Here is a 6294-nt window from a genome sequence, read left to right on the forward strand (position 1 = left end):
ACCCGTTCGTGCGCGCGCGTGCATATACGCGTGCCAATGAATGTGTGTCTCTGCCTGTCTCTTGTGTGTGTGCGCGCGCGCGCGTCGCTCGTTGCTTGCACGAGACAAGAGACACAAAACGGCACAACGCGAGACGACACAAAACAAGTTCGCGGACACACACTGACACACACACACACCCGGAGAGAGAGAGACACACAGACACACACACTGCACAGGCTTCCCTCCCCGACAGATGCAGCAGGCTATGTGTGTGTCCATCAAACAACAAAATCACGGAGAAAACGCCGAATGACACGGGATCTGTCGCGAGAATCTTACCATTCCGGTGTCGACCACCGCGAACGTGACCCTCGACCCGCTCATTGTGGCGTTTAAATGTGCCAATTTCCGATTTTTTGAAAGCGGATGAGGAGAGTCCCAGCGGCAACACTACTAGGCCCGGATCCTGTGAAACGTACTCGCTGACTGCCCCCTCCACCTCACTCACTCCCTCCCTCTTCCTCCTCCTCCTCCTCCTCCTCTCTACATGCGCTAAAGCCTGGTCCAGCGGCCCCTGTAATCGAGATTCAGGCGGGTTGTGCTCCTCCAGCGACACTCCCCCCCCTCCCGCACCCCCACCCTTCTTCTATGTGATAACCACAACTTTCTAATTCGCCCCGTGTGGATGTCTCCTCTGTTGAAAGGCGATTTCCTGCCTGCAGACTCTTGCCTGCCCCCTGAAAGTCTCCCTTTCTCTCTCTCTGCTGTGCGCACTGCCAGTCGTCACCACTGCCCCCCCCCCCAGCCGGTCCACAGAGCGTGGAAGGGGGTCGTAAATCTTTCTTCCTAGAAACAATTAAACAAATATCTTGTTGACAGCCACCAAAAGAGAAAGAAAAAGAAACCGTTTAGAAACACCTCCAAAATCCGGCCCCGCCCCTACCCTTAATTAACGAGACTCAATTATTACCCTAAACCGGGCCGCCATCACCGTTGACTTGTCACATGCCAAACTTGTGCCAACAAACTGGCACCTTCTTCCCCACCACCAGCCCCCCGCCCCCCGGACACGCACTTGGGCCAGCACACATGCGCCTGGAGACGAAAAATAATAACAAGAAAGAGAAGTAATTAAAAAAAATGTCCACCATTAACACGTCTGAGAAGCAGTGAAATTGTGCAGCGGAGGGGACAAACCGATGGGTTTCCTTTTTCTCTGAGACGAGTTGCTGTGGAGTCTCTGGCTTGCACACCCGGTCCCTTCAAAATGGAGTCCTCCAGCCTTGGAGGAGGAAAGAAAAAAGAAAAAAGAAAAAAAAGAAGCAGGCCACAAAGTGTTAATATATGCTCGATATAAAGTTCACCCAGCCACGGAGGAACAGCCTGAAAAGCGGACCTCTCGTGAGTCTCGGACGGGGTTCCGGTGGCGGGTCAGGGTCCTGAAGCCGCCATGACACGACAGAACATGTTGTGCCTCCCTAAGTCACTGTCTTGTGAGCGTTTGTGCCCACGACAAGGGGGGAGACCGAGCCACAGTTATCCACTCTGTGTGCCACACGCCCGTCTCACGGCTCCAAAATTAAAAATGTGATGGCACTTTGAAGCGTCGAGTGGGAAGAGACACGGCTAATGTTTTTGCTTTTTTTTTTGGTTCCAGAGACGAAGGGGTGAACGTCGGGAAACAACTGACGCTTCTCGGCCGCGGAGCCGCGAGACGTCTGCTGTTTGGTTCTTTAAGGGGGGGGGGGGGGCATGGCGGGTTGAGAGGGTGTTTCAGGTGAAACATATACAACCCTCTCCACACTCACACCACTTCACTCTCGTCCTCGTGAGGCGATATGGGGAACGGCGGTTATGATCGACACGACCACCACCCAGCAAACCCTCTTCTTCCTCCTCCTCCTCCTCCTCCTGTCGATTCAGAATAAAGCTCGGCCGTGTAACAGTTGAAAATTAACAGAACCGTTTATCTGAATATGAACCTTTTCTAAAACCCTCGGTGAATCCGCCGAGTTCATTTCTTCCCACGGTTAAAAAAAGAGAAGGAGTAAAAACAAAAGGACGACTGCGGTTTGTGGTGCTTTTCAAGCCTCGATCCTCGCAGAAGAGAGGAGGGTTTGGGTGAGGAAGGGAGAGACAGACAGGAGAGAGACTGGTAGACGGGAACGAGGCACGCGGGGACGAGGCCTGCTGCGGGTTGACGCTGCGCAGAACAGCGCCGCGCACCGGCGGCAGCGCGCGCCCTCCCGGTGAACCGCCGTCACGCGCAGACGACCGTTACATTCTCATTTACAGGCCAGCGAGTCCCCCTGACTGACTTTTGATTTATGAATCTGACTCACTGAAAACTAATTATGGTGACGGTAAGTCCTTTAAATACGGGACAAGCAACAACTTGTTAATGAACTATTAATAACAATGAATACGCCGTTGAGCCTCAATAGTAATATAATGAGTCCTTCCACTGATCGATAATCAGTGGAAGGACTCAGAATGTAGTATATTATGGGTACAAGTTTAAAACAGAAGTAGTTTAGCACCAAGATATGCTTAAAAGTAAAAAAAGTGCACACATTTCAGAATAATGTATTATGCTATATTTGATGAAACTTATTTGATGAAACTTGTTCAAGTTATTGTGTTCATCACTTTAATATTGCATCTGGGTTGAGCTCCTTTTAATATATTTCTGGGTATAATTTAGTCGATATTAATACTTCAGAATGTATTAGTTGATTACATTTTATATGAATAATCTGAACGTGAGTCATTTAAATTATGTAGCAGAGTAAAGCGTATATATATATATATATAATGGAGTATAGAAGTATATGTATTTAATTATGTTGGAGATTGATTATATTGCATTATACTGACAGGTGTTTGGTTATTATTTTGCCCATTATATAAATTAAGGTGGAGTATATAATAGAAACACCTGTTAGCATAACACACATTACAGCTACAAACTGACCAACAATAAGATGAGCGTCAGATGAATGTAGTTGAGTTTAAATTGTGAGATGTTTACCTGATATATCGTGGGGTAGGAAAGGAAATACTTGGGTCAAGTACATATACTCAATGTACCTTTCACATTCTGTTATAGTATAATAACACTACAAATGGTTATTTTTATGGTGTGTGTGCCAGAACGTGACAGAGGTGGAAAATAACTACCTACGTTTACGCGAGAACTGCATATAAGCACATTTGTTTGACTCTTCCACAGGAATGTTCATTAACATACATACAACATTCTTAAAAGTTAAAGAAAAAAAAGTTACATTTTCCAATAAGAAAAAAAAAAAAAAAGAATACAAATTTGGGTTGCAGAACATTTTTTTTTACATTTCCTATGAATTAAAAGCGTATTCCACCACAACATCACTAGACTTACAATGGACAGTTTAATAAATAAAAAAAGTATAAACATCGATGCAGCGGAACCAGTGATATGTTTTTTTTAATTCCACACATTCCCCGTATCATGTCAAAATGTGGCCTACATTACCCACAATGCAACTCGAGCGCCATTAGGCTGAGCGGTCTCGACACCCGGGCTGAGAGTGCCTACCTCGAGCTGGTAACGTTAGCTCAAAGTTTTTGGGCGAGTCTGATCCAGTGTGATCTCTAGCGGAGGGAGCTGATTTTGCGCGAGCTTTTGCTGGTTTTGGAAGTTTTCTGGTGCGGCTTAGTCGGTCAGACAGGAAGAGAGTTAAGAGGCAGTCACAGTCGACCCGGAAGTCGGACTTTTACTCTTCAGTCAGGATGGCTGGAGTAGAGGGAGATAGTGATAGCATGGAGAAAAGACAAGGAAGAAGAAAAAGAGGGGAAAAGAGAATTTGTGTGAAACCGAGAGTGAAGAAGAGGAAGTTGGAGAACCAAAGACAGAACTACTGAACGTAGTGATACGATTTGAAGGAGAAGGAGGAGTTAAGAAAATTGATCCATTGAAACTGACCAAAGTAATTAGAGCACAATTGGGAGAAGTGAAGTATGCAAGGGTCTTGGGAGATGGCAATCTCTTAATTGGGTGCAACAGTAAGGAACAAGTTGATAAGGCAAAAACACTTGCCATGGTTGGACAGATAAAAGTGCTTAAAGTGGAGAAAGTGGGAGAACAGAGGCCAAATGATGCTAGGAGTGATATCTGGAGTACCCTTGAGTATGAATATGAAGGATCTGGTGGCGAGCTTAATAGTACGTTGCAGAGCAGTTAAGAGTGCTAAAAGAATGACAAGAGGAGTAGAGAAAATGGAAACTGAAACAATTTTGGTAGAGTTTGATGGAAAAGACATTCCTGCGGAACTGTATTGTGGATTTGTGAAATACAGAGTAAGGGAGTTTACACCAAAACCAGTGAGGTGTTTCAAATGTCAGGAATTTGGGCATGTGGCAAAAGTGTGCAGAGGAAAGACAAGGTGTGCCAGGTGTGGAGGAGAACATGAATATGGAAAGTGTGGAGAAGGAGTTCAGCCAAAGTGCTGCAACTGCGGTGGGAGACATAGTGTTGCGTATTGGGGATGTGAAGCAATGAAGCGAGAGGTGGAAGTCCAACAAACAAGAAGGAAAGGAAATGTAACTTATGCAGAGGCAGTTAAGTTGGTGAGGCAGGAGAAGAAGCCAGAGGAGGGTATCAATAAAGTCCAAATGGCAGTGGAAGCAGAAAGAAATGATAAAGTCAGGGTACGGGCAGAGAAGGAGAAGCTGGTGACTTTCATAGCAGGGGTGATAAATGCAACTGCTGAGGTGAAGTCAAAAACTGAAAGGATTCAAATAATTGTTAAAGCAGCAGTACATCATCTTGATATGATAGGTTTAAAATGGGAGGAAGTGAGAGACCGTCTTAGTGTACAGGCAAGCCAGCTTGCATGTATTGGGTGATAATCATGTTAATACTTCAATGGAATGCAAGAAGTTTAATTTCCAATGGGCAGGAGCTTAAGAAATGTATAGATAGCAGAAGGGAGAAACCAGATGTCCTGTGCATTCAAGAATCGTGGCTAAAGCCAAGATTGGACTTTGTAATAAATGGGTATGTATCAATTAGAAGAGATAGGAAAGAAGGACAAGGAGGGGGCTGTGTTACTTTTATAAAAGAAGGGATTCCCCATAGGGTACTGGGTATAGGGCAAGAAAGGGAGTATGTGGTAGTTGAAGTTTGGAGTGATAGGAAGGAATTTGTGGTAGTGAATTATTATAATTCATGTGTAAAATTAGAATTGAGAGAATTGGAAGAAATAGAAGGACAAGATCGGACAAGTATAGTATGGTGTGGGGACTTCAATGCACATAACACATTATGGGGGAGTGGAATTACGGATTGCAATGGTCAAACTATAGAAGAACTATTAGATGTTAGGAATTTAGTCTGCATAAATGATGGGAGTAAAACCAGGATTAATGTCAGCACAGGAAAGGAGTCTGTGCTGGACCTAACACTAGTGTCAAGTAACATTGCGGCAGTGTGTGATTGGAAAGCATATCATGAGGGAACTATAGGCAGTGATCACTACCCGATATTTTGTAAAATAAATATTCGTATGTCAGTAGTGGAAGAAGCCAGGGGTGAAAAATGGGTCTTTGGGAAGGCCAACTGGAAGAGATTTAAGGAAAAGAGTGATGGGCATCTGAGTAAGATTAATGGTGATATGCCTATAGAAAGCCTAAATGATATGATAGTAGAAGGCATTAGGGCAGCTGCTCTAGAGTCCATCCCAAAAAGTAAAGGAAAAGCAAGTAGAAAAGCAGTACCATGGTGGACCAATACTTGTAAAGAGGCGGTTAGAAATAGAAATAGGGCATTCAAGTTAATGAAAAGAACCCATAACTATCAGTATATGATACAGTTCAAAAAAGCTCAGGCATTAGTGAGAAAGACAATAAGGCAGGCAAAGAGGACATACTGGAGGAAGTTTTGTGAGACAGTTGGAAATACAACACCAGTAGGAGAAATATGGGGAATGATTATAAAGATGGGAGGGGACAGAAGAGAGTGGAGTTATCCTGTACTAAAAGCTGGAGAAGAGGTAGCGGTGACTAATAAAGAGAAAGCTGTTATGTTGGCTAGTACATTTGTAAAGATACACAGCAATAACAATCTGTCTGAGGAAGGGAAGCGAACTAGAGAGGAAACAAGATGTACACATAGGGAGGCCTTGAGGAATAAGGAGGATACTGAAGATGAATTAAGTGTACCATTTACAATAGGGGAGCTAACAAGAGCAGTTGCTCAAGCTGGAATGACTGCCCCAGGAAATGATGACATATGTTACATTATGGTAAAACAATTCAGTGGAGATGGGCTGA

This window comes from Pseudoliparis swirei, chromosome 3 (assembly GCF_029220125.1).
Source record: "Pseudoliparis swirei isolate HS2019 ecotype Mariana Trench chromosome 3, NWPU_hadal_v1, whole genome shotgun sequence".
Taxonomy (NCBI): domain Eukaryota; kingdom Metazoa; phylum Chordata; class Actinopteri; order Perciformes; family Liparidae; genus Pseudoliparis; species Pseudoliparis swirei.